A 26,312-nucleotide genomic window follows, 5' to 3' on the forward strand; every position below is an offset into this window, starting at 1 on the left:
ACTCAGCCAGACTTACCCGTCTTAAACCAAAATAAAGCGACACCAAGGATTATGCACGGCTTTCTTTAGTGGGCTAGCTGACTTATTTGCGAAAAGCATAAGCTATCATGAAGAAACCATTTTAAGTACTTTGCATCATCTTTATTATGACCTATCCATCTAGGTAAGCACATGTACTATAGCAATCACTTGATTAACCAATAACATCTAGTTACCAATTTAGATTTAGCATATCCCATACCATCCAGATAACCATCCTTGTTCCATAATAATTACTACAATGCCATAACTTGAGTCAAGTGCTCACTATCCAGGAGCGATGGCGATTCGAATCGATTCCTAACCAGCTGGTGATTTATTCCTTACACAAACCTCACTCGTCCGTTAAAGTGAGGTATCGGTCACCGAGTCAACTATTCAGGAATCTCGAGTTTGCTAGGAACCATATGTACCCGGGGGGCTGAAAGCATCTAGGCCCCTAGTTGGATTTCGGTGATTAATGTCAATACAAGATTACTATGACTAACGTGTGTTTTGCAGAGACAATTAAGTTAGGTCATGGTAATAGAGATCGATTGGGCAATCGAGGTTGTCATGCCCCTACGATGGAAATCATTTCGGTTTTCAAAGGATGGACGACAAGGTTAAGGATAACTAGTTCTAAGTGTCGATTGAAGTTGGAGAGACACTTAGAGTAGTTTAGGACTTTGTTTTTCCTTTGGCCGTACTATGAAGGGGGGTATGAACGGGTAGCTTGACCTAGTTGAGTCTAGTGAGTTAGGTGTGGTGCACACTTGTTAAAACTAGCTCTAGGTAGCTCCTATAAATGCCTAAGATCTTTTGGAGCAAACTTCATTCACATATGTTCGGAAGTTGGAAGTGAATGGAGGGTCAAAACACTGACCGGACGCTGGCTCCGGTGCGACCGGACGCTGGCCGCAGGGTCCGGTCAGTTCATTTGACCAAGGGGATCAAGTCTGGTTTGACCGGACGCTGGGAGGTCATGTGACCGGACGCTGAGGGCCAGCGTCCGGTCGACTCCAGTAAGGGTCCAGACTTGGGAAAGAGTGACCGGACGCGTCCGGTCAGTGTGACCGGACCCTGAGTATCCAGCGTCCGGTCGTTTATAGTAAGCATCCAAGAGCGACCGGACGCGTCCGGTCGGTACTGACCGGACCCTGACAGCGTCCGGTCATCACTTGAAAACTGGTTCGCGGGTTGAACTGACCGGAGCGTCCGGTCATCACGATCGGAGCGTCCGGTCATCCCGCAGAAGCTCATAACGGTTCGTTTTTCAGGCTGGCTTATAAATAGAAGCTCCATTCGTGAGTGGAGTATCTTTTGCTCATTCCAACAGCTGAGAAACACGTTTGTGAGTGCCAAGAAGAGCAAGGTCCTAATGAGGTGTTTGTGATTCGAGAATCCAAGAGAGTAGCCTCACTAGCAAATCAAGAGTAGCAAAGTGTGCATCCATCTTCTCATTAGGCTTCGCGTGGTCAAGTGAGAGTTCATGCTTGTTACTCTTGGTGATCGCCATCACCTAGACGGCTTGGTGGTGATTGGGAGTTTGGTGTTCACCCGACGAAGCTTGTGGGTGACCCAACTCAAGTTGTGAGCGGTTTTGGGTGATTCGCCGCGACAGAGTGTCGAAGAATCAACCCGTAGAGAGCACTTGATCCTTGCGCGGATCAAGGGGGAGCTACACCCTTGCGCAGGTGCTCCAACGAGGACTAGTGGGGAGTGGTGACTCTCCGGTACCTCGGCAAAACATCGCCGCATTCCTCTCTCTCTCTCTATTTACTTTGAGCATTTACTTTGAGCAATTCAATACTTGTTTTCATTTCCATAAGAATTGCTTGCTAGAGTAAGTTTGGAACTTAGGTTGAGAGGTTGTTGTGCATTAGTTTGATATAAACACTTTTCTAGGCACAAGGGGTTAATTGGGCTATCCGTAGGATTTGATTATTGCAAGAAAATTTAGAATTAGCCCAATTCACCCCCCCTCTTGGGCATCTTGATCCTTTCAATTGGTATCAGAGCCTCGTGCTCACGTTTTTAAGCTTAATCGCTTAGAGCAAGATGTCTCACGGGGATGGTCCTCCTCCTATCTTTGAGGGAGATGATTTTCCATATTGGAAAATCCGCATGGAGGCTTACTTAGAAGCTCTAGATGTTGGAATTCTTAGAGCCGCCTCTCAAGGGTTCTCCGCACCTAGGAATGCCGCACAACTTCAAGGCGATGAAGTAAATTATGAAAAATGGAATGCAAAGGCTTACAACACCATCTTTAGAGGCCTTTGCAAAGATGTGTTCAATCGTGTAAGGAACCACAAAGACGCCCATGCACTATGGTCGGATGTTTGTGCGCTCCATGAGGGAACCAAGAGTGAGCGTGAGGAACGCTATTATCTTGTGATTAAAAAGCTAAATTCTTTTGAGATGTTTCCCAAAGAAAATGCTAATGAGATGTATTCTCGATTAAATGTTCTTGTAGAGGAAGTCAATGGGCTTGGACTCACTCAAATGTCACCATCCGACGTTGTGAGAAAAATCTTGAGTGTCCTCCCCATTGACAAATATAGGCACATTGTGACCGTGTTACATCAAGGTGATCTTTCCGCCGCTACACCGACACAAATCTTGGGAAAGATCAATGCTCATGAGATGTACATGCACATCACACCACAAGATGACTCATCCTCTACAAAGAAGAAAGAGAAAGACTTAGCATTCAAAGCTAGCCAAGACAAGGGCAAAGCAAGACTTGAGTATGAGAGCTCAAGTGATGAAGATGATGAAGAAAGCCTTGCCCTCATAGTGAAAAAGACCACCAAGATGCTAAAAAGGCTAAACAAGAGTGGCATCAAGTTTGATGGCAAAGAGAAGAAGTTCTTCACTAGCTCAAGAAGAAAGCCAATCTCTGAGATGGATTGCTACAATTGTGGCGAACTTGGTCATCTAGCTCATCAATGCACAAAGCCCAAGAAAGACAAGTTCAAGAACAAGGGCAAGAAAGATGATTCAAGTGGTGACGATGAAAAGGTGGCCGCCATTGCTATTGATCTTGCATCTTCACCACCACCATCGGCATCATCCTCTACACACCTATGCCTTATGGCCAAAGGTGAACGCAAGATAACTAAGAGTGATGATAGTAGTGATGATGAACATGCTAGTGATGATAGTGATAGCGATGATGATGACTCACCCACTTATGATGATCTTGTCAAAATACTAAGAAAATATACTAAGATCATTAGAAAGAGTAGAGCTACAAATAAAAAGCTTGATGCTAAAAATGATTCACTCTTAGCTAAGTGTGATACATTAGAAAAGGCTAATGATGAGCTCAAGGAAACAAATGATTCTATATCATCCAAACTCAAGGAGCTCAAATCTTCTAAGAAAGAGCTTAAAGATAAAAATGATAAACTTGAGTGGGTACACAATGAGCTTATCACTAGTCACAATAAGCTAAAAGATGAATATGCAACTCTAAAGATCAATTATGATACCCTTATTATTGCACAAGAATTCTTACTAAATGAGCCACATGATGCTACTAACTATGTTGTTAAGATTGATATAGCTACCTCATGTGATGATTTAATTGATGAAAGCATTGAGCATGGATCTAGTAGCAAGGGCAAGCAAGTGGTTGAATGCAATGACTATAATGAGTATGTCAAGCTCAAGAGTAACAATGAGAAGCTCATGAAAGATCTTGAAGAGATGAAAAGTCACAACACCATTGTGCTAGAAACTCTTGATCATGACAAAGAGGTGATCCTTGAGAATGAGAAATTAAAAGAAGAAATCAAGAAACTCAAGGAGGAGAAGAACAATGATATTCTCAAGGAAGAGAACAAGAAGCTCAAGATGGAAAAAGAGCATCTCAAGGTGGGATTGAGCAAGTTTGCTAGAGGCAAGCATCTCCAAAGTGAGCTACTCATGAATACCGTCATGAAGATGGATAGAAGTGGCATTGGATATATGGTAAGTGTAGAGAAGAAGAAGGCTCAAGCTCAACACCAACAATCAAAGCCAAAGCCAAAGCCAAAGAGATGTTTTGAATGTGGACAAGAAGGCCATTTTGCTCATGAGTGTCAAACTCCACCACCACAACCCTTGCCCAAGCATGCTAGACCCTTTGCTTTCAATGCTCACTACATGCTTAGAAAAGATTCGAGTGGAAAGATGAAAGTCATGTTCTTAGGTCCCCCCAACAAGAGTAGGCCTAAGAAAATTTGGGTGACTAAGTCACTTGTTGAGAAGGTGAAGGGCCCTCAACAAGCTTGGATCCCTAAAGCTTGAATCTCTTGTGTGTAGGTGAACTACAAGACCGGTGGAAGTCATTGGGTTATTGATAGTGGTTGCACTCAACATATGACCGGTGATCCTCGTATGTTCACCTCACTAGATGAAGAGGTAGATGGACAAGAGAAAATAACATTTGGAGATAATTCAAAGGGCAAGGTCAAAGGATTGGGCAAAGTGGCAATATCAAATGATCATTCCATCTCAAATGTGCTCTATGTTGCTTCATTGAGTTTCAACTTGCTATCCGTTGGTCAATTGTGTGATCTTGGCTTCCAATGCTTGTTCACCGAGAAGGAGGTAGTTGTATCTAAGGTAGATGACAATCAAGTGATATTCAATGGATTTAGATACAACAACTTATATCTAGTTGACTTCACTTCCGAAGATGCAAACTTGAAGACTTGCCTATTTACCAAAACAACACTTGGGTGGCTATGGCATAGAAGGCTTGCTCATGTTGGGATGAGCTCACTCAAGAAGCTTATGAAGAATGATTTGGTGAGAGGGTTGAAGGATGTGAAGTTTGAGAAGGACAAGCTTTGTAGTGCATGTCAAGCCGGCAAGCAAGTTGCAAACACTCATCCAACCAAAGCTTTCATGTCAACCACAAGAGTGCTAGAACTCCTACACATGGATTTATTCGGACCAACAACATACAAGAGTTTGGGAGGAAATCTCTATTGTCTTGTGATTGTGGATGACTATTCAAGATATACATGGGTGTTCTTCCTTCATGATAAATCCGAAGTTGCATCTTGTTTCAAGAAGTTTGCCAAGAGAGCACAAAATGAATTTGAAGTGAAGCTCAAGAAGATAAGAAGTGACAATGGCAAAGAGTTTGACAACACAAACATAGAAGCTTATTGTGATGAAGTTGGAATCAAACATGAAGTCTCCGCAACCTATACTTCTCAACAAAATGGTGTAGTTGAGAGGAAGAACCGGACTTTGATCACTCTTGCAAGGACAATGCTAGATGAGTACAACACCCCCGAAGCTCTATGGGCGGAAGCAATCAACACCGCATGTTATGCATCCAACCGCCTATTTCTTCAAAAGTTCCTTGTCAAGACACCATATGAGTTGCTCAATGGGAAGAAGCCGGACGTCTCCTTCTTTAGGGTGTTTGGTTGCAAGTGCTACATCTACAAGAAGCGGCAACACCTAGGGAAGTTTCAAAGGCGTTGTGATATAGGTTTTCTTGTTGGTTACTCATCGAAGTCCAAAGCATATAGAGTATTTAATCATGCCACTGGCTTGGTTGAAGAAACATATGATGTAGAATTTGATGAATCTAACGGCTCCCAAGGAGCATATGAGAATCTTGATGATGTAGGTGATGAACCATTGAGGGAGGCTATGAAGAATATTCCGGTAGGAGACATCAAGCCAAAAGATGATGAAGATGATGTACAAGTCATTAACCAACCCTCTTCATCAAATGTACCACAAGATGGTGATAAAGTTGGGAGAGTAGAAAATGAAGATACTCACATCTCCCATGAGCAAATGGTGGTACAAGCACAAGATATTGATGCTCCACAACCTCCTCCTCAAGTGGTCATTAGAAGAAATACACCTCTCCTACAAGATCATCCACAAGATCTCATCATAGGGAGTCCAACAAAGGGGGTGATGACTAGATCTCAAAAACTTACCTCATTTATTGCTCATCACTCTTTTGTCTCTTGCTATGAGCCTACCAAGGTAGAAGAAGCTCTAAAAGATCCGGATTGGATCAATGACATGCATGAAGAGTTGAACAACTTCACTCGCAATGAAGTATGGAATCTTGAAGAGCGACCAAAAGGTGCAAGAGTGATTGGAACAAAGTGGGTGTTCCGCAACAAGCAAGATGATCAAGGTGTTGTTGTGAGGAACAAGGCAAGACTAGTGGCAAAGGGGTTCTCTCAAGTTGAAGGTTTAGATTTTGGAGAAACCTTTACACCGGTTGCAAGATTAGAAGTCATCCGTATCCTTCTTGCATATGCATCACATCATGAAATGAAACTATATCAAATGGATGTGAAAAGTGCATTCTTAAATGGCTTTATTAATGAACTAGTCTATGTTGATCAACCTTCCGGGTTTGAAGACCCTAGATATCCTGATCATGTTTATAGGTTGTCCAAGGCACTATATGGGCTTAAGCAAGCCCCAAGAGCTTGGTATGAGCGCCTTCGGGATTTCCTTATTAAGAAGGGCTTCACCATTGGAAAGGTCGACACCACACTATTCACCAAGAAGCTTGATGGGCATATCTTTATTTGTCAAGTATATGTTGATGATATTATCTTTGGATCATCAAATGAAGACTCATGCAAAGAATTTGGTGAATTGATGTCTAAGGAGTTCGAGATGTCAATGATTGGTGAGCTTACATTCTTTCTTGGTTTTCAAGTCAAGCAAATGAAAGAAGGCATCTTCATCTCTCAAGAGAAATACACAAAAGACCTTCTCAAGAGATTCAAGATAGATGAATATAAGCCAATCAAGACCCCAATGCCTACCAATGGACATCTCGACCTAGATGAGGGAGGTAACTCGGTTGATCAAACTCTCTACTGCTCTATGATTGGTAGCTTGTTATATTTAACCGCATCTAGGCCCGACATCATGTTTAGTGTGTGTATGTGTGCTAGGTTTCAAGCTAGTCCTAAGAAAACACATTTAATTGCCGTAAAAAGAATCCTTAGGTATCTTAAGCACACTCCAAGCATTGGCCTTTGGTATCCCAAAGGAGCTTTATTTGAATTAATTGGCTATTCCGATTCGGATTACGCCGGATGCAAAGTTGATAGAAAGAGCACATCCGGAGGGTGCCATTTGCTTGGTAGATCACTTGTGTCTTGGTCCTCCAGGAAATAAAATAGTGTGGCTTTGTTCACCGCCGAAGCGGAATACATTGCCGCGGGTGCTTGTTGTGCACAAATATTATACATGAAACAAACTTTACTAGACTATGGAGTAGTTCTAGAGAAAGTACCTCTTTTGTGTGACAATGAAAGTGCGGTGAAACTTGCAAATAATCCGGTTCAACACTCTCGCACCAAGCATATAGATATCCGCCATCACTTTCTAAGAGATCATGTAGCTAAAAATGATATATCACTAGAAGGTGTAAGATCCGAAGATCAATTAGCGGATATCTTCACTAAACCGCTAGATGAAGCTACATTTTGTAGATTGCGGAACGAGCTCAATGTACTTGATTTTAGTAACTTCACAAAAAATTGAGCTTGTGTTGTGTCGACGAAATATGGTCGGCAGTCCATCTAGGGGTATGCCCATGATGGTAGATTGTCGGTAGACGGTGCGCGTAATCAGGAACCAGATGGTGACACAAGGCGCAGAGACAGCGATTTAGATAGGTTCGGGCCGTCTGGTCGACGTAATACCCTACGTCCTGTGTCTTTGGTGTATTGTATTGAGATGTATACTGTATGATCTGTCCCTGAGGGGGACCCCTGCCTCTCCTTATATACTCTAGAGGAGGAGGGTTACAAGTAAAGTATCCTATTTGGTACTATTATAATATCTAGTACAACTTGTAATCTTGATGTGCACGCCTTGATCTTACGGGCCGGGCCACCTCGGATGGTGCGGCCCATGTACCATCTTGTGGTACCCGGGGGTATATCCCCCATAGCTAGTCCCCGAGCGCCATGTATTCTGATGCGACACGCCGTTTCAACCTTCTCCGAACAGTGAGGCTTGAGTTCTTGACATCTTCAACCACCGTTGTCGCCGGAGAAGTAGGTTGTTCGAAGAATGTATGGAGCTCTTAAGAAGAAAGAAAAAGATTTCCGTCCTAGGAAGTGTGCCCACTTGTATTTCTGAAAAGAAATGTAAGTGTGTCTTGAAGCGTAGCGTCTTTGATCGTCAGAGGCGTAGTGGTCGAAAAACAAGCACATTCACCGCAAGGTGAAGTGTGCCCACTTAGTCCCCGAGCCTGGTAGTAGGTGACGTAGGCACGTGGTGCCAGGGTCTAAAAAGAATTCCAAGTTAAGTTGAGAAATGAATCGTCGTACAAGCGATATGAGATGCACCGGCAGGTGCATCGTACCGATGTAATCCCCGAGCTTGCTGGAAGGCGAGGTATGAGCCTTGTAGCAAGGTCTAAGTGAGAAAAAATATCCCAACTGTATGCGAGTCGCCAGTCGCATGTAGTCGAGATGCAAAGTCCCCGAGCCATAGTCGGAGAGTGGTCGAGCAGTCCCCGAGCACAGGTCGAGGAGCGAGCGACGAAGTCCCCAAGCCATGGTCGGAGAGTGGTCGAGGTGGTCGGAGCTCGGTTGGTCAACGTGGTCTGCTGGTCGGAGCTCGGTTGGTCGACGTGGTCTGGTGGTCCCTCGGGACATGGTCGACGTGGTCTGTGGTCGACGTGGTCGGCTTGCTTAATGGCTCAGGCGCTCGCTTGGTGGCTCGATGAAGTCATGCGGGTGCGCAGAGTCGGAGTTGTAGTCGGCCAAGCGTAGTCGGAGGCTGACAGAGTTACCCAGCTTATGGAGGCGAAGCCCGTGTCCGACAAGGCGAGGCGCAGCCCGAGGTCTTCCTCCCGCGTGCATGCATGGCGATCCTTGTTGATTTGCTTGCTGACCGATGAGATCTCGTCGTCTTGGCACTTGGGCTAAATTTGGGCGTACAGCATGTCATGCATGCACGGACATGCGAATTATGCCTTTGTTAAATATCTTGCATGGCCCCCGTACATTCTTCTTGCTTGCTTGCGTTGGCTTCATGGTAATGTTGTCATACATCCTTGCCTGCTTTGCCTCGTGTTGATCTGATGCCGTAGTCCACGGGCGCGAGAGGTTGCCGAGCATCGCCACGAGTGAGCAAGAGGCGCGGCCGAATATGCAACGTATATGCATGAACATGAATACGTGTAGCTCCTGATTGCTTGCATGGCCATGACGTTTGCATGCATATACCCATATATGATGCATGCATATATCCATATATGCCTTGTCCCTGCTTGCTTCCTGTTTGCTCATAATAAGAGGAGATCGATGAAACCTTAACTTGAAAATTCCGTGTCGATGCCGTGTTTGGAGATGGAGACCGCGTTGTAGTCCAACTTGTGCTCTAATTTTGATACTTGGGCTTTAGATTGGATCTGGTCATCTCGTGGAGACAGGGCGCCGTCTTGGAAATCCGACGTGGTGATCTACATGATAGACTGTTGCTTTTGCTATTGTTGTAGAATCCCGAGCACGGAGTGGTCTGGCAAGAAGTCCCAGAGCGCGGAGTGGTCTGGCGAGAAGTCCCAGAGCACGGAGTGGTCTGGCGAGTCCCCGAGCACGAGCGTGGTCCGGCCAGAGTCCTCGAGCACCGTAGTGGTCTTGGCGAACCCTGAAGCATGAGCTCGCTGACCGAACTGTGTTCCTGAAAAATAAACACGGAGAGCGGTAGTACATGATGATGTATGAAATATATTGACCTCTCTGTAGGAGGTGAAGTAAACACGTGGTGTTCAGTTGGCGATGAATTATACTTGGTGTAATATTTGAAAAATAATATTAGCTGTTTTTAGCCCTTTTGTTATGTAGTGGCGTAGCGCGATGTATTAACCTGTCCTGAAGAATACGCCAGCCCTGGGCTGACCAACATCTCGTAGCGCGAGGTACGGAACGCTGCCGCGCGTAGAGTGCCAGTGTTACCAGGGAGCGACTGCCGACTACCTGTAGCGCAGAGGGCGGACTCTCATGCACGCGTGGGGTGGAGCCGGAGACAGTGCCGGCTCTGGGATTCTCAAGCAGGAAGGAAAACGTATCGGCGAACCGTTGTAAAAACTTATACATGTTTTGGATTGTATGTATGGAGAAAATTCGACGCAGAGCGCACCCTAAGGGCGGTCGGCGGAGGTGTATGATGATCGAAGAAATTTTCAATTAAAAATAATACTTAGCTTTATTGACGACCGGTGGGTGTAGTCGGCGTGTTGCGATGTTCGAGAGATGGCTTGACGTGTCGTTGGCGATGAAGTTGTCCGGTCCTTGAGCTTTTCGACCTATCGTCATGACTGTGGTCGCGATTGTCGTAGCGCCGTTCTTTGCGGCGATCATTATTGCGACGTGGTCTGGTGGTTGAGGTGGTCGGAGCTCGGCAGAGCCGCTCGAGACGTGGTCGACGTGGTCCGTGGTCGACGTGGTCGGAGCTCAGCAGAGCCACTCGGGACGTGGTCGACGTGGTCGATGTGGTCGGAGCTCGGCAGAGCTGCTCGAGACGTGATCGACGTGGTCCGTGGTCGACGTGGCTGCTCGATCAGTTCGATGGTCGGAGCTCAGCAACGTGCGGAGTCGTGGCGTAGCTTGACGAAGTCCAGAGCACGGGTTGAAGTTGTCGGCGTCGATCCCATTGATGTCGAAGTCAAAAAGCGTCGAAGTAGAACTGTGTTCCTGGGGCGAAGCGCATGGCCTCGACGTCCGCTGGTGGAGAGACTTGGATAAAGACGGCTTGCTTGTATGATCCATGGTCTTCGTATGCATGGTGCTGTAGATGCACGTACATGCAAGCGTCCATCTATATACATACAACTCCTGATTGCTTGCATGCTGGATTGGGTCATGTCGTGTAGACGTCGGACTCTTGTCGTAGCAGAGGCAATCAGCGCGGAAGCCGAAGCCCCCGTCGTGTCTTAGTTGGAGTCGGACGTGGTTCGGATCTTGGCGATGTTAATCCGTGTGGTGCTGTCGTTGAGGTACATAGAGCGTCGTTTGTATATGGACTCTTCGCTGCTTTCTTGTTAACAGATGGAAACGTACGCACCCTGGGACGTATACATCTTGGATTTGGATTGCTCAATAGCTTGCTTGCATGCTGAAGGTAGACTGATGCGGCAGTGCCCGCGCAGAGGCAGGCAAGCCGCCGCATGGCGCCGTACGTGCCTCACGTACCCATGAAGTCGACCTCAATGAAGTTGTGTTTTAGATCTTCCAGAGTTTTTACCGCCGTTTGTGGATGGATTCCGTCACCAGGAGTTTCTCGGAATGACGACCGGATCGACACGTCGGTCCGTAATGGAAGTTGCCGAGTTGCCGTCGTAGCAGATTGATTCCATAGCCGGTTGGATCTTGTAGATGCGCATGTGCTCTTGATTGCTAGCTGGTTGATTAATCGTCTTGCCTGTATGGTGCATGCATACGTGCAAATTGGCTTGCATGCATGGTCTTGTATGAAGTATCAGATGCTATGCAAGGAAACGGTGACATATACATGTACACGCACTCCATTGATGCATGGCCCTGTATACCACGTATATGCTTCCTTGGTTGCATGGGCATGGTTCGATCGTTGATGTGGCCTCTGATCCTTCTGGTGATGATGCACGTAATGACCAGCACCGCCCGCGATGTCCGATCAAGGCCTATCACGTGGCAGCGGTTCCGTCGCTAGATTCGTTGAAGTGCAGGCGCCGCTCTTCGTCGCGATGCTAATCGTCGAAGCCACCTGTTGATCCCGCGACAAGTTGCCTGGAGACGCCATAGTCCCACGACAGGAAGAGCGCCGCCGTCGGATATCGTCGTGGGACGACGCTCGCAGGTCGTCGATGGTTGTTGCCGCGATCTGACAAATTCTCGCGGACTATGTTGATGATCTTAAGGTCCATCTGGTTCGCCATAGATCAGCGCGCACACCCCTACCTGGCGCGCCACTGTCGACGAAATATGGTCGGCAGTCCATCTAGGGGTATGCCCATGATGGTAGATTGTCGGTAGACGGTGCGCGTAATCAGGAACCAGATGGTGACACAAGGCGCAGAGACAGCGATTTAGACAGGTTCGAGCCGTCTGGTCGACGTAATACCCTACGTCCTGTGTCTTTGGTGTATTGTATTGAGATGTATACTGTATGATCTGTCCCTGAGGGGGACCCCTGCCTCTCCTTATATACTCTAGAGGAGGAGGGTTACAAGTAAAGTATCCTATTTGGTACTATTATAATATCTAGTACAACTTGTAATCTTGATGTGCACGCCTTGATCTTACGGGCCGGGCCACCTCGGATGGTGCGGCCCATGTACCATCTTGTGGTACCCGGGGGTATATCCCCCACATGTTGTCCCTTGCATTCATTATTATATACAACATATTTAATTTGTGGAAATGCATATAGGGCTTGTCTAACATGGTTAAGATAACCGCCAAAAAGCGTGTGAAGAAGCTTAACCTTGGATCAAACTTGATAAGCAACTAGATTTACTTACAAGCATTACATATGCATGATTGTTGTTTTTGTCGTTTTGTTCCATTTGCCCTCTTGTTGCTTATTTTCTTAAAAAGAATTATAGCCTAAGGCAAAATACTTTGAAAAATATGAGGGTTTGAGAGAGGTCACTCACATCAGTCCCAATTGGTGTTTATTTGGATCTTATTCAAGTTGGGACTTGATTGTGAACAGGCAGCGCGAAGGAAGTTTGAAGATTTACTGGAAAAGGTGCACCGGACGCTGCACTGGATGCTGCTGTCCAGCGTCTGGTCAGTTCATAGGAGGTGAACTGCTGTTGAAGAAGTGACCGGACGCTGCGTCTGTGCGTCCGGTCAGAAAGGGTTCAGCGTCCGATCGATTGGAGGAAGATCAATTTGTACTGATCGGACCCTGCCTGCGTCCGGTCATGGACCACCAGACGCGTCCGGTCCCAATTCCAGAGGATTTGGACCTCTCTGGAATCGACCGGACGCTGGGTGGTAGCATCCGGTCGCTACCACCGGAGCGTCCGGTCAGTGGATCTCGCGCGGCTTCAAGACTCTTTTCCGTTTCCTTTTCTGTCGCGTTTTGGGGGCTATTTATTCGAACCGTGTTTTTCTTCTTCCTTGATCTAAGCCCGAACCGCAGCCGTGCCCTAGCCCACGCGCCACCAAGCCTCGCCGCCGCTGCCTCGCCGAGCTGCCGCAGCCTCGCTCGCCAGCCCTAGCCCGAGCAGCCGCGTCGCCGCCTCCTCGCGCCTCTCCTCGTGCCCGCGCCTCCGTGCCCCTGCCCAGTCGCACCGCAGCCTCCTCGTGCCCTGTAGCCGAGCCACCGCACCAGCTCGACTCTACAGCACCGCGCCGGCCACCTCGCGCCGAAGTTCGCCGCTCCACCGTTGCCAGGCTGCTCGTCTTCACGCCAAGTGCTCTTGCCCTATCCTCCCATTGGTTGGTAAGGCGAGTTCTGCATTTCAATCTTGATCTCCAATTGTGATCTAGATCAATTCTAAATGCACTGATTTCCAATTGCATTCAGGGCATTTGACCTAACCCTAGCCCGGTTCCGAGGATCCCCCGCGTGACATCTTATCTCTTCTCGGTTCGCTGTTTGTCAGGTAGAAAGCCATTCGATTCAATTTCGCATCTACATTGCTTTCTCTGCTAGGGTTTCGTATCTATTAGACATATGGTATTTATTTGTATATCCATCTATTCTATCGTGCAGCAAGTTGGTTCCGTTGTGGTTCAACTGGCAGTTGGCAGTCAACTCGGAGCCAAGCTCGCGAGTAAGGATCGAGGCTAAGCCTCGAAAGCGACAGTTTGACAGTTGATCTTCATCAGCGTCAGTTCACCATCTTGTCAGTTCAGATGGCTCGCACCAAGAATGTTGGTGTGGCCCAGGTGATGATGATAGGAGGCCCCCGCCTCGCTAGCTAGCCGGATCTAAAGGCAAGTCAACCAAGCAGGTAACATCCAAGAAGCAGAAGTACCCCGACGCAGAGACAACTAGAGCAGCAGCTGTTGCAGAGGCCGCAGAGCGTGCCGAGAGAGGTGGCACCCGCAGCGGAGTTGTCATTGCAGATCAGCCAGTTTCACCCACAGTTAGAGCTGCGATTGAGGAGGTTGAGCGTCGTCACGGTAGTCCAGCTGGGACTGCCACGCTTGCAGGACGACGGGTTGCCATTGAGGAGGGTCCGTCAGCACAGCAGCAGCCTCCACCAGCAGAGCCTCAGCCAGCCCAGGAGACTCAGGAGAGTCAGGAGACCGAGCCGGCACCTCAGCTACGCCGCTCGAGTCGCACCAGTGCTGCAGTTCCACCGAGGCCAGCTACACAGCGCAGGGGTTCACGACCTCCGCCCAGACCACAGGGTCCGCCTCCAATGGTTCACCTCGACTTGAGGGCCGCTATAGCCAGGCAGTTTCAGCAGCTGCGGTTTGTTGAGTTTGAGGTCTGGTTTCCTCCGAGGAGGGATGAGAGAGCAGCTGAGGGGTTCTACACGCCACTGCAGGAGGATTTCTACAATGCATATCTAAACAGTGGGGCAGTGTTCAGATCATAGAGGGTCTGTCCGATAGAGTCCATTGTGGCAGCAGCCGGAGAGGGCATTTGGCAATATTTGTCATATTTGCCAGGACTGTCAGATCTGATTGGACGGATAGGGATATATGTACCTTCTTGGGTTCGTCAGTTTTATGCCTCGCTCTACATCGATCCTCATCATAGATTCATTCACTTTGCCTTCAACGGCAAAGACTATAGAGTGACGAGTAGCAGGGCCAGAGAGATACTGAGACTATAGGAGCAGCTTGTAAGGATGCATGAGGTTTGCTATGGACATCAGGAGCCTCCCAGGCGTCCTCATGGAGGGTTGGTGCCCCCTACAGACTTAGTGCGCCATTGCTTCAAGGAGCCATTTGGTGAGGGGTCGAGCAGGAACCCCAGTGACTTGACTCCTATAGCGAGGATACTAGAGGCCATCATCAGGAGGACATTGCTTCCCAGGTTGGGATACAGGGAGGGCCTGACTCGCTTACAGCTCTGGCTTCTCAATGCCATTATGCAGATGACAGTGTTTGACATCTGGGACCTCCTTCTTTCAGAGATGGAGGATACTATAGCTGAGGGATTCAAGGGTCACAGGCAGCTTCCCTATGCTCACTGGATCACGTTTCTCATCCGCAGAGTTGTGATTGATAAGCCCCCTGGCATGATGGATGAGTATACAGGTGCCACTACGGAGTTCCAACTTACAACCTGTCACAGAGGATTAGACACGCCACTCCTCCGGCACCCATACAGCCTAGCCATTGTCCCGATGTGCCAGAGTCCGCAGCTCAGCAGGACGAGATCATCAGAGGGATTGCAGCCACTGAGGAGGCGGAGCTAGAGGCACAGCAGGAGGTGAGTGAGTACAGTGACAGCTCCGACGATGACTACCAGCCTATACCTCAGATGCCTCCACGTAGACACGATGCAGAGGCAGGTTGCTCCAGTTTTGCTCCACCAGCTCCACAGACAGACCCCACTCTTATTGCTATTCTTGAGCGGATGCAGCAGGATCAGACACGACAGGCACAGGAGACTGCTACAAACTTCGCACAGTTTCAGGCTCGTCAGGACGAGTTTCAGCGGCAGCAGCAGCTCCTTCAGCACCAGCAGTTACTTATGCAGCAGTAGCTCATGGGATTCATGCAGCATGTAGTGACAGCCATTGGGATCCCACTGCCACAGACTTCGCCCCAGCTTGCACAGCATCCTACCACTTCGACGACTCCAGCAGTACAGCCTATTGGGCTTCAGAGTCAGGGACAGCCTCTAGCTCAGTTTCCGTCACCTCCTGTATAGGTGTCCCAGTGGTTAGCTTCACCTGGTGTAGCCCCGTAGTTCACTCCTTATCACACGGGTTTCTCACCAGAGCAGACGTCCTCACTATTCGTGCCTGAGTTGTTAGTCTCCAGGAGTCTTGGAGCATCTTTCAGTGAGTTGACTGGTATGCCTACCTCGCCTCACATGCATACTGCCGGTCCGTCTACAGCCGCTCCAGCTATCATGACTACTCAGCGGCTCCCCTCGTCTGTCGCCTCATTAGATCCTATGACAGACATACTTGCAGCTTCACAGGCAGCACCAGCTCAGACCCAGACCGCTTCAGCGACACTTCCTGCTTCAGAGGGTCAGTCAGTTCAGAGCTCAGGGTCAGATGATGATGGCGCCCAGTTCCATCTTGCTCCACGTACTTTAGCACCCGACTCGTCCGCTGCAGCCCCGCCGTCCGACCCCTAGGTTTTGGTGTTTGACGCCAAAGGGGGAGAGGGTTTGAGTATGTAGACTTAGGGGGAGCGAGTTTCAGGGGGAGCTAGTTATCTAGTATTAGCTTATTATATACTTTTGGAGTTTTATTTGTGTGATACACTATTACTTATGCATTCGTGTGTTTACTTTCATGCATACTCTTATTTATATGTGATAGTGCTATCTACGTGGTTGTGATATTTGACATGTGTGACTTCTACTTTGCTTTATCTCTATGTCATATCACTTGTGGAATGCTCATTTGCTTTTGCTTCCGCGTTTACACTTCGAAGCAAATGAGCTTTGTTATTGGTACTCATGCTCAATTCATATCCTTTGAGTACATTGTTTTGGCTTGGGTCATATAAGCTTGACTAACTCTTTTGTTCTTATTGACAAAAGCTTATATGAACCAAGCCCGTCAAAAACCTCACTCCATAACATACTCGAGGTGGTATTGTCATCAATCACCAAAAAGGGGGAGATTGAAAGCATCTAGGCCCCTAGTTGGATTTCGGTGATTAATGTCAATACAAGATTACTATGACTAACGTGTGTTTTGCAGAGACAATTAAGTTAGGTCATGGTAATAGAGATCGATTGGGCAATCGAGGTTGTCATGCCCCTACGATGGAAATCATTTCGGTTTTCAAAGGATGGACGACAAGGTTAAGGATAACTAGTTCTAAGTGTCGATTGAAGTTGGAGAGACACTTAGAGTAGTTTAGGACTTTGTTTTTCCTTTAGCCGTACTATGAAGGGGGGTATGAACGGGTAGCTTGACCTAGTTGAGTCTAGTGAGTTAGGTGTGGTGCACACTTGTTAAAACTAGCTCTAGGTAGCTCCTATAAATGCCTAAGATCTTTTGGAGCAAACTTCATTCACATATGTTCGGAAGTTGGAAGTGAATGGAGGGTCAAAACACTGACCGGACGCTGGCTCCGGTGCGACCGGACGCTGACCGCAGGGTCCGGTCAGTTCATTTGACCAAGGGGATCAAGTCTGGTTTGACCGGACGCTGGGAGGTCATGTGACCGGACGCTGAGGGCCAGTGTCCGGTCGACTCCAGTAAGGGTCCAGACTTGGGAAAGAGTGACCGGACGCGTCCGGTCAGTGTGATCGGACCCTGAGTATCCAGCGTTCGGTCGTTTACAGTAAGCATCCAAGAGCGACCGGACGTGTCCGGTCGGTACTGACCGGACCCTGACAGCGTCCGGTCATCACTTGAAAACTGGTTCGCGAGTTGAACTGACCGGAGCGTCCGGTCATCACGATCGGAGCGTCCGGTCATCCCACAGAAGCTCATAACGGTTTGTTTTTCAGGCTGGCTTATAAATAGAAGCTCCATTCGTGAGTGGAGTATCTTTTGCTCATTCCAACAGCTGAGAAACATGTTTGTGAGTGCCAAGAAGGGCAAGGTCCTAGTGAGGTGTTTGTGATTCGAGAATCCAAGAGAGTAGCCTCACTAGCAAATCAAGAGTAGCAAAGTGTGCATCCATCTTCTCATTAGGCTTCGCGTGGTTAAGTGAGAGTTCGTGCTTGTTACTCTTGGTGATCGCCATCACCTAGACGGCTTGGTGGTGATTGGGAGTTTGGTGTTCACCCGGCGGAGCTTGTGGGTGACCCAACTCAAGTTGTGAGCGGTTTTGGGTGATTCGCCGCGACGGAGTGTCGAAGAATCAACCCGTAGAGAGCACTTGATCCTTGCGCGGATCAAGGGGGAGCTACACCCTTGCGCGGGTGCTCCAACGAGGACTAGTGGGGAGTGGCGACTCTCCGATACCTCGGCAAAACATCGCCGCATTCCTCTCTCTCTCTCTATTTACTCTGAGCATTTACTTTGAGCAATTCAATACTTGTTTTTATTTCCATAAGAATTGCTTGCTAGAGTAAGTTTGGAACTTAGGTTGAGAGGTTGTTGTGCATTAGTTTGATATAAACACTTTTCTAGGCACAAGGGGTTAATTGGGCTATCCGTAGGATTTGATTATTGCAAGAAAATTTAGAATTAGCCCAATTCACCCCCCCTCTTGGGCATCTTGATCCTTTCAGGGGCGACTAACTGCTCTTTGGTCTTATCTTCGCGCCCCCGTGTCCTACCACACCTGCTCCAACACAGTGCGCTGCGGGCAATCTACTCGGCCCGAATAATCTCCTAGCTTCGCGGTCGAAAGATACTTTATTCGGCCAGCTAAATGTAAGGCATGCGTTCAACATGACTCGAGGCCCAACAACGGTCGGTCCTTAATCGACACAGATGGAAACTAACAGCACTCCAAAACCTTGTCTGGTTGCCTCCAACTTTTTCTGTCCGGTCTTCAATTATCCATCACACGTGGTTAATTCTAGGATATCATTCTTTCCATAGCTAAATTCTTCCAGTAACCACCTGTTGACACCGTTTTTTGCACGTGTCAAAATAATCGGAGTGGACTAATCGGCAAGGGGAAAGTTATTGAATACTTTGATAGCTGATGAAAGCCAGTTTGAAAAGATGGTTGCTGATAGCTGGTGATGGTCGATGGAAAGGTTGATTTGGACTCGAGCGTTGCCGATGAGGTTGGAGGTATTATTGTCGATGCCGATGAAGGGAGGCTTGAGGACTACTGCCGATGAAACATGGAGTATGTCGATGAAGGGAGGCTTGAAGACTACTGCCGATGAAATAGGGAGTATGCCGATGAAGGAAGACTTGAAGACTACTGCCGATGAAATAGGGAGTATGCCGATGGGAAAGAGGACGGTGAGGTTTCCATCGTAATTGAGGCGGACAGGGAAATAGATAGGAGTTGATTTCCTTTTCTATATTTGTTAGGGTATGATTCATGTAAGAGTCACGTGTTCCTTAGATATGGGATTGGTGTCCTAGTTGTGTTTGGTTGTGTCTCTTTAGATCAGGGTATAAATATGGAGTAAGGGGCAATGTAATAGAAATAATATCAATCAATATCAAAACCAATTTTTACTCCTATTCGCATCTACTTACTTTTCGGCGACTTCGTCAATTTGCATATTTTTCCTTTTTTACGAGTTCTCATTGATTCGGCGAGCTGCATCGTTTCAGTACGACCTTCGGCGATTCTTGAGTTCCGCGTGAGCACCTCTTGGCCGTGACTTCCGGGCGTATCGCTGTTGTCAGGACCAAAGTGTTCGTATCTTCATCCTTGTCGATTAGCAGGTCAAATCGACTGGCACGCTTTGGATATCGATTCGGGTATTAGCCCTTTGTGTTTGCAGATTCACTTTTGCATCAACACATCTTTTGGCACGCCCGGTGGGACAGATCAATCAATATGTTCAATTCCGAGATCGATTCAGGGAACATTATCGCAGTATCAGAAGAAGATCTCAAGGAAGAACAGAGGCAGGCTATGGAAAAGGCTGTAGAAGAATACAAGCAGCTTTGTCTGAGGTCGTTTAGCTTGAACAAGAGTGGACAAGTCATCCAGAAGCAAGATTTGCCGTTGCCTCAGCAGGTTACCTTTGACTCCAATCCTGGTAAACTTCAAGAGATGGTTAATTCTGCAGTAAATCATGCTTTGATTAATCATTCCAATGTGCTGTCCAATACTGTTCATAATGCTGTGGTTCGAACTCTCAAAGAAGGACAAGCGGCACTACATTACGTTGGGCCTGCCTATCATCAACCAGAGCCGGCATCTGTCAAAACTCCATCGGCTCCTTCGGCCATTGTGGGTACAGAAGTTACTTCCCCTCCAGTATTGGCAGGCTCACCTAATATTCAATCTACACCGATACAATCAGATCAGGTACTACCAGGAGGGCGAGTTCAGCTTAATACAGATCTATCGGCATCAGCTATGTCAGGCCCTGTATCTCAGAATAGCCAGATTCCTACTAATTGGTGGGGATATGGCATGCCTCCAGAGTCATCTGCTTTCAATCCTAGATTACCTCCAGTGATTGATGCAGTAGGAAGAGCGCCAATACCATCGGACGTTTCGCCGATGGCTCAAGTGCCTCAATATGCCACAACTACTTCTGTGCAACCAACTCCAGGAGGTTTCCAGATGCCTATGGTTCAAACATTCAATTCAAGTCCATCGGCGAGCTTACTGCCGATGCAGCAGAAAGCCCCTGCTATGAGTCAAACTGGGGTTCAGTTCATGCCTCAAACTAGTTATAATTATCCAACAATATCAGCACATTACCAGCCATCGGTAAGTTTTGTACCGATGAGTTCTAATAATGTTTGGTCAGGACAGTTACCTGTTCAACATACAGTTCAGCGAAATCAGCAGGTTGCAGGGATTCAACAAGGTCATATGCAAGCTGGTTTCCAGAATCAAGCATCGGCAGCCCAGCCGATGAATCCTTTCCAACAGGCTAATGGGCCACAAGTAACGGCAAATATGCCGATTGCTAGAGATCGTGGGCTACAAAGATATGTGGAGGGATGTCAGCAGGCACCTCCTGTAGAAATTCAACCAGTTCGTCAGCAGGAGGCTGATGCTTTTTGGGCCGATAAGATAGCAGAAATTATGAAGGATCAGTTTGGGATAAAGCCCAAGGTCAATACTTATTCTTATCGGACTCCATACCCTCCTGCATACGATTTAATTCCTCTCCCAAATCGGTACAAGGTACCGGATTTCACTAAATTCTCTGGGCAAGATGATACATCAACAATGGAACATGTCAATCGCTTCATTATTCAATGCGGAGAGGCAGCTAACAGAGATGAATTAAGAGTTCGATTATTTTCATCATCTTTGTCTGGATCAGCATTTACATGGTTTATTTCATTACCACCAAATTCTATTATTACTTGGGTTGATCTAGAAAAACAGTTCCATAAGTACTTCTTTGCTAGAATCCATGAAAAGAAGCTTACCGATTTAGTAAAATTGAGACAGCGTAATGATGAATCGGTAGAGAACTTTGTACAAAGGCTACGAGATGTAAAAAATAAGTGCTACAGCCTGGTGCTGGATGATCGGCAGCTTGCCGATCTGGCTTTCCAAGGGTTATTGCCACATCTTAAAGACAGATATGCTTCTCAGGAGTTTGAAAGCCTCAGTCATCTTGTGCAAAGGATCTCTGATCAAGATACTAGGGTTTTTGAACCTAAAAAGAACTGGAGTAAAAAGGTATCATTTGTTGAAGAAGTAGGAGATTCTGACTCTGATGAAGAACCAGTTATCGGCTTAGCTGAGTGGGTTAAGAATAAAAAGCTGATATCATGTCCCTTTGGTCAAAAAGAGCCAGAAAAGTTTACCTTTGATATCACCAAGGCCGATAAAATATTTGATCTTCTGCTTCAAGAGGGCCAAATTAAGCTATCACCTAATCATGTGATCCCATCGGCAGAAGAGTTGAAGAAGATTTTGTACTGCAAATGGCACAATGCAACTTCACACAGTACAAATGAGTGCAAGGTATTCAGGCAACAGTTACAATCGGCTATTGAATCTGGGAGAATTAAGTTTGGTACTTCCAAGGCCCAGAAGCCGATGAAAATTGATCAACACCCTTTTCCAGCAAATATGTTGGATGCCAAAGGAAAGACCAAGGTATTGACGTCAGAGGCTGCTGAGAAAAACGCGTCAGTGGACCCCCAACATCGGATAACTACCGATGATGCAAAGAGTAAGGGTTTGCTAGGAGAAAGCAGTAGTTCCAAAAATCCTCCTCGACCTGGCATTGTGATTACTCATCGAAGGCAGCAGGAGGGTTGGCGTCAACGTAATGACCGATATCGACAACAGCAAGAAATGAGACGTCAGGAAGAATGGAATCGACATAAAGATCATTGGAGATGTCCGTTTTTCATCCATTGCTGGGAAGAAGGTATTAAATTGCCAACTGTTGAAAATTGCCCTGAGTGTAATGGTTATTACGGAGTCAATCGTTCAGAAAGGAGGTTTCAACGTGGTAGTCAGGGTTTGTCTATCAACGAGCCGATCAGAGGCAGAACATCAGTGCATGATCGGCTGGGGGGCAGACTTAGTGTACATGAGAGGCTTGGTAAACGCGCTGGATATTTTCCAAGGAATCAAGAGGAGCTTGAGGAGATGGCAAACGCAAGAGTTCCCGATGAGGAAATATTCTACAGGGACCCTAATATACGTCGTGTAGAACCAACTAGGACTTGTTATCAGCCGGTTTGGAAAACCAAGTTTCCTCGATGGTGCCCAGAGGGTCTGACAAAGACGCAGAGAAGGAGGATGCAACGTGAGCGTCAGGAGGATTTATACCAAGAGGAAAAACCCTCCAATGAAAGGCCTGGTCATCAGCAGTGGCAGGTAAAACACAAAAATAAGGGTCCATCGGCAGATGTTAATATGGTATTCATGTTGCCGATGGAGTTTCTGGCACTATCTGATAATGAGGAAGAAGTTGTTCTCTCTGATCAAGTAGCTCAGCTAACACTAGATCCAATGATGGCTGTTTTTGAGAAACCTACCGATGACGAGAGACAGCATCTTAAGGTTTTATTTGTGAAGGGCAGAGTTGATGGGCAGCCTGTGTCTAAGGTACTTATTGATGGAGGGGCTGCGATTAATATTATGCCTTACGTAATGTATCGGAAACTTGGTAAAGGAGATCAAGACTTGACCAAAACCGATATGATGTTGAAAGATTTTGAAGGCAATGTGTCACCGGCTAAAGGGGCAGTGTGCGTTGAATTGACCATCGGCAGCAAAACCTTGCCAACGACGTTCTTTGTTATCAACGGCAAGGGTGCATATAATCTGCTTCTAGGGAGGGATTGGATTCATGCTAATTGTTGTGTTCCTTCTACAATGCATCAATGCCTCGTACAATGGATTGGGGATAAGATTGAGGTCGTCCCTGGTGATTCTTCTTATATCATCGCATCGGCAGAATCAGATACTTATGAGCGAACTAAATGCATATCAGGAGAAGCTTGGGAAAAAGAGTTCCTTAGAGTTGCTGATTATGAAATTCCACCGATCCAAGCAGTCGGTTCTGAAGAGGAGTTTTAATGGATAGGTTTGCCGATGATGGAAAATTAGGTCAAGGGTTCACATCGGCAGATGATTTAGTAGAAGTAGATATCGGTGATGGTGATAGGTCAAGGCCTACTTTTATTAGTGCTAAGTTAGATTCCAAGTGTAAGCAGCGAATAACAGATTTGTTAAAAGAATATAAAGATTGTTTTGCTTGGGATTATACTGAGATGCCTGGATTAGACCGATCGATAGTTGAACATCGGTTACCTATCAAATCTGGATTTCGGCCACATCAGCAGCCAGCGCGCCGATGCAACCCTAATGTACTTCCTGACATTAAGGCCGAAATAACTAAATTAATTGAAGCAAAGTTTATTCGGCAATGTCGATACGCAGAGTGGATCTCTAATGTGGTTCCTGTTTATAAGAAAAATGGAAAACTTCGTGTCTATATTGATTTCAGGAATCTCAACAAAGCCACACCGATGGATGGCTATCCAATGCCGATTGCTGATTTGTTGATTGATGCTGCGGCTGGACATCAAATTATCAGCTTCATGGATGGTAATGCAGGTTACAATCAAATATTCATGGCTGAGGAAGATATTCCCAAGACTGCTTTCAGATGTCCAGGGCATGTGGGGTTGTTCGAGTGGATAGTCATGACGTTTGGTTTGAAAAATGCCGGTGTTACTTATCAAAGGGCTATGAACTTTATTTTTCATGAGTACATCGGCACATTAGTGGAGATCTACATTGATGATGTAGTAATTAAGTCTGGAGATATCACAGCACATTTAGCTGATCTGCGAAAAATACTGGAGTGCACAAGGAAGCATGGATTGAAGATGAATCCTAATAAATGTGCATTCAGTTTATCGGCAGGGCAATTCTTGGGTTTTATGGTGCATCAGCGGGGCATTGAAATCAGTAGGAAGTCTATTGATGCAATTAACAAGGTAATTGCTCCTGCCAATAAGACTAAATTGCAATCTTTGATTGGTAAGATTAATTTCATTAGAAGATTCATATCTAATCTGTCGGGTAAGATCAAGGCTTTCAGCCCACTACTTAAATTGAAAGCTGATCAGGAGTTTGTATGGGGAGTTGAACAGCAACTAGCCCTTGATGAAATTAAGAAATATTTATCAAATCCTCCAGTGCTAGTTCCACCTCAACATGGGAAGCCTTTCAGGTTATATTTGTCAGCTGATGATACAGTTATCGGTTCAGCTCTTATTCAAGAATTTGAAGGGAAAGAACGTGTTATTTATTATTTGAGCAGAAGATTAGTGGATGCTGAGACGAGGTATTCGGCTATTGAGAAATTGTGTCTGTGCTTATACTTTTCTTGTGTCAAATTAAGGCATTATTTGTTATCTGCCGAATGTACGGTCATATGCAAAGACGATGTGGTCAAGTATATGCTGTCGATGCCGATATTAAGTGGTAGAATCGGCAAATAGATTTTAGCATTATCAGAATTTGAACTACGCTACAAATCAACTAAGGCAGTTAAAGGGCAAGTGATGGCTGATTTTGTCACTCAGCATTGTAATACGGTGGATTCTCTGGGGATTGCTCCCTGGACACTTTTCTTCGATGGGTCCACATGTGGTGAAGGAGCAGGTATCGGTATTGTGTTAATTTCACCTCAAGAAAAGAAGTATGAGTTTTCATTGCCGATTGTTGCTACAGCGACAAACAATCAAGCTGAATACCAAGCCTTGATAAGGGGGTTAGAATTGCTGAAGGAGATACGTGCCGATGTTGTTGAAATCTTTGGTGATTCTATGCTAGTTATAAATCAATTGGCTGGAATTTATGAATGCCGAAGTGAAGCTTTGATTTCGTATTATGAAAGGTGTTTGCAATTATTGAAAGGATTTAGAGATTTTCGTCTTGAACATATCTCTCGATTGCATAATGAGGAAGCTAATCGACTAGCTCAGCATGCTTCAGGGTATCAGCCTATTCAGGAAGTGCTAACATCGGCAGTTGATACCGATGACTGGAGGAAGGAGATTGTCGATTATTTAAAGGATCCATATAGAAAGGTTGAGAGACGTATAAGGTTCCAAGCTACCAAATATGTGCTCCTCGACGATGAATTATATTATCGAACTATAGATGGAGTTTTACTCAGATGTGTTAGCAATGATGAATCGAAAAGCTTGATGGGTGAAATTCATGAAGGAGTATGTGGGGCACATCAATCGGCTTTCAAGATGAAATGGATGATCAGAAGGAATGGGTACTATTGGCCGACTATTCTTGAAGATTGTTTTAAATATTTTAAGGGATGCCAGGGGTGTCAAAAGTTTGGTAATATTCAAAGAGCGCCTGCATCGGCTATGAATCCTATAATCAAACCATGGCCGTTCCGGGGATGGGCTATTGATCTCATTGGTCAGATTTATCCGCCATCGAGTAAGGGACATAAATTTATTCTGGTTGCTACCGATTATTTCACAAAGTGGGTTGAGGCAATTCCTTTAAAAAAGGTGACATCGGTCAATATGATTGATTTTGTGAAAGAGCATATTGTTTACCGATTTGGTATTCCTCAGACTATCACTACCGATCAGGGTACTATGTTTACATCAGGAGAATTTGATGAGTTTGCTGTAGGTATGGGAATTAAAATTTTAAATTCTTCTCCATATTATGCTCAAGCTAATGGTCAAGCTGAGGCTTCTAACAAAGGGATCATCAAACTCATTAAGCGCAAAATTGAAGAAAATCCTAGGAGGTGGCATACAGTATTAAATGAAGCCTTGTGGTCATATCGGATGTCATGTCATGGTGCAACCAAAGTAACGCCTTATCAGTTAGTATATGGACACGATGCAGTATTGCCTTGGGAAATTAAGGTTGGCTCTAGACGAATACGTTCTCAAAATCAGCTGACAGCCGATGATTATAATACTCTTATGAAGGATGAGTTGGAAGATGTGGCGGGTCATCGGTTAAGGGCTTTAGTTAGTATCGAAGAAAATAAGAAAAGAGTAGCTAGATGGTATGACAAGAAGGTGAAAGTAAAAGAGTTTGCCGATGGAGATCTGGTCTGGA

This window comes from Miscanthus floridulus, chromosome 1 (genome assembly GCF_019320115.1).
Source record: "Miscanthus floridulus cultivar M001 chromosome 1, ASM1932011v1, whole genome shotgun sequence".
NCBI classification, from domain to species: domain Eukaryota; kingdom Viridiplantae; phylum Streptophyta; class Magnoliopsida; order Poales; family Poaceae; genus Miscanthus; species Miscanthus floridulus.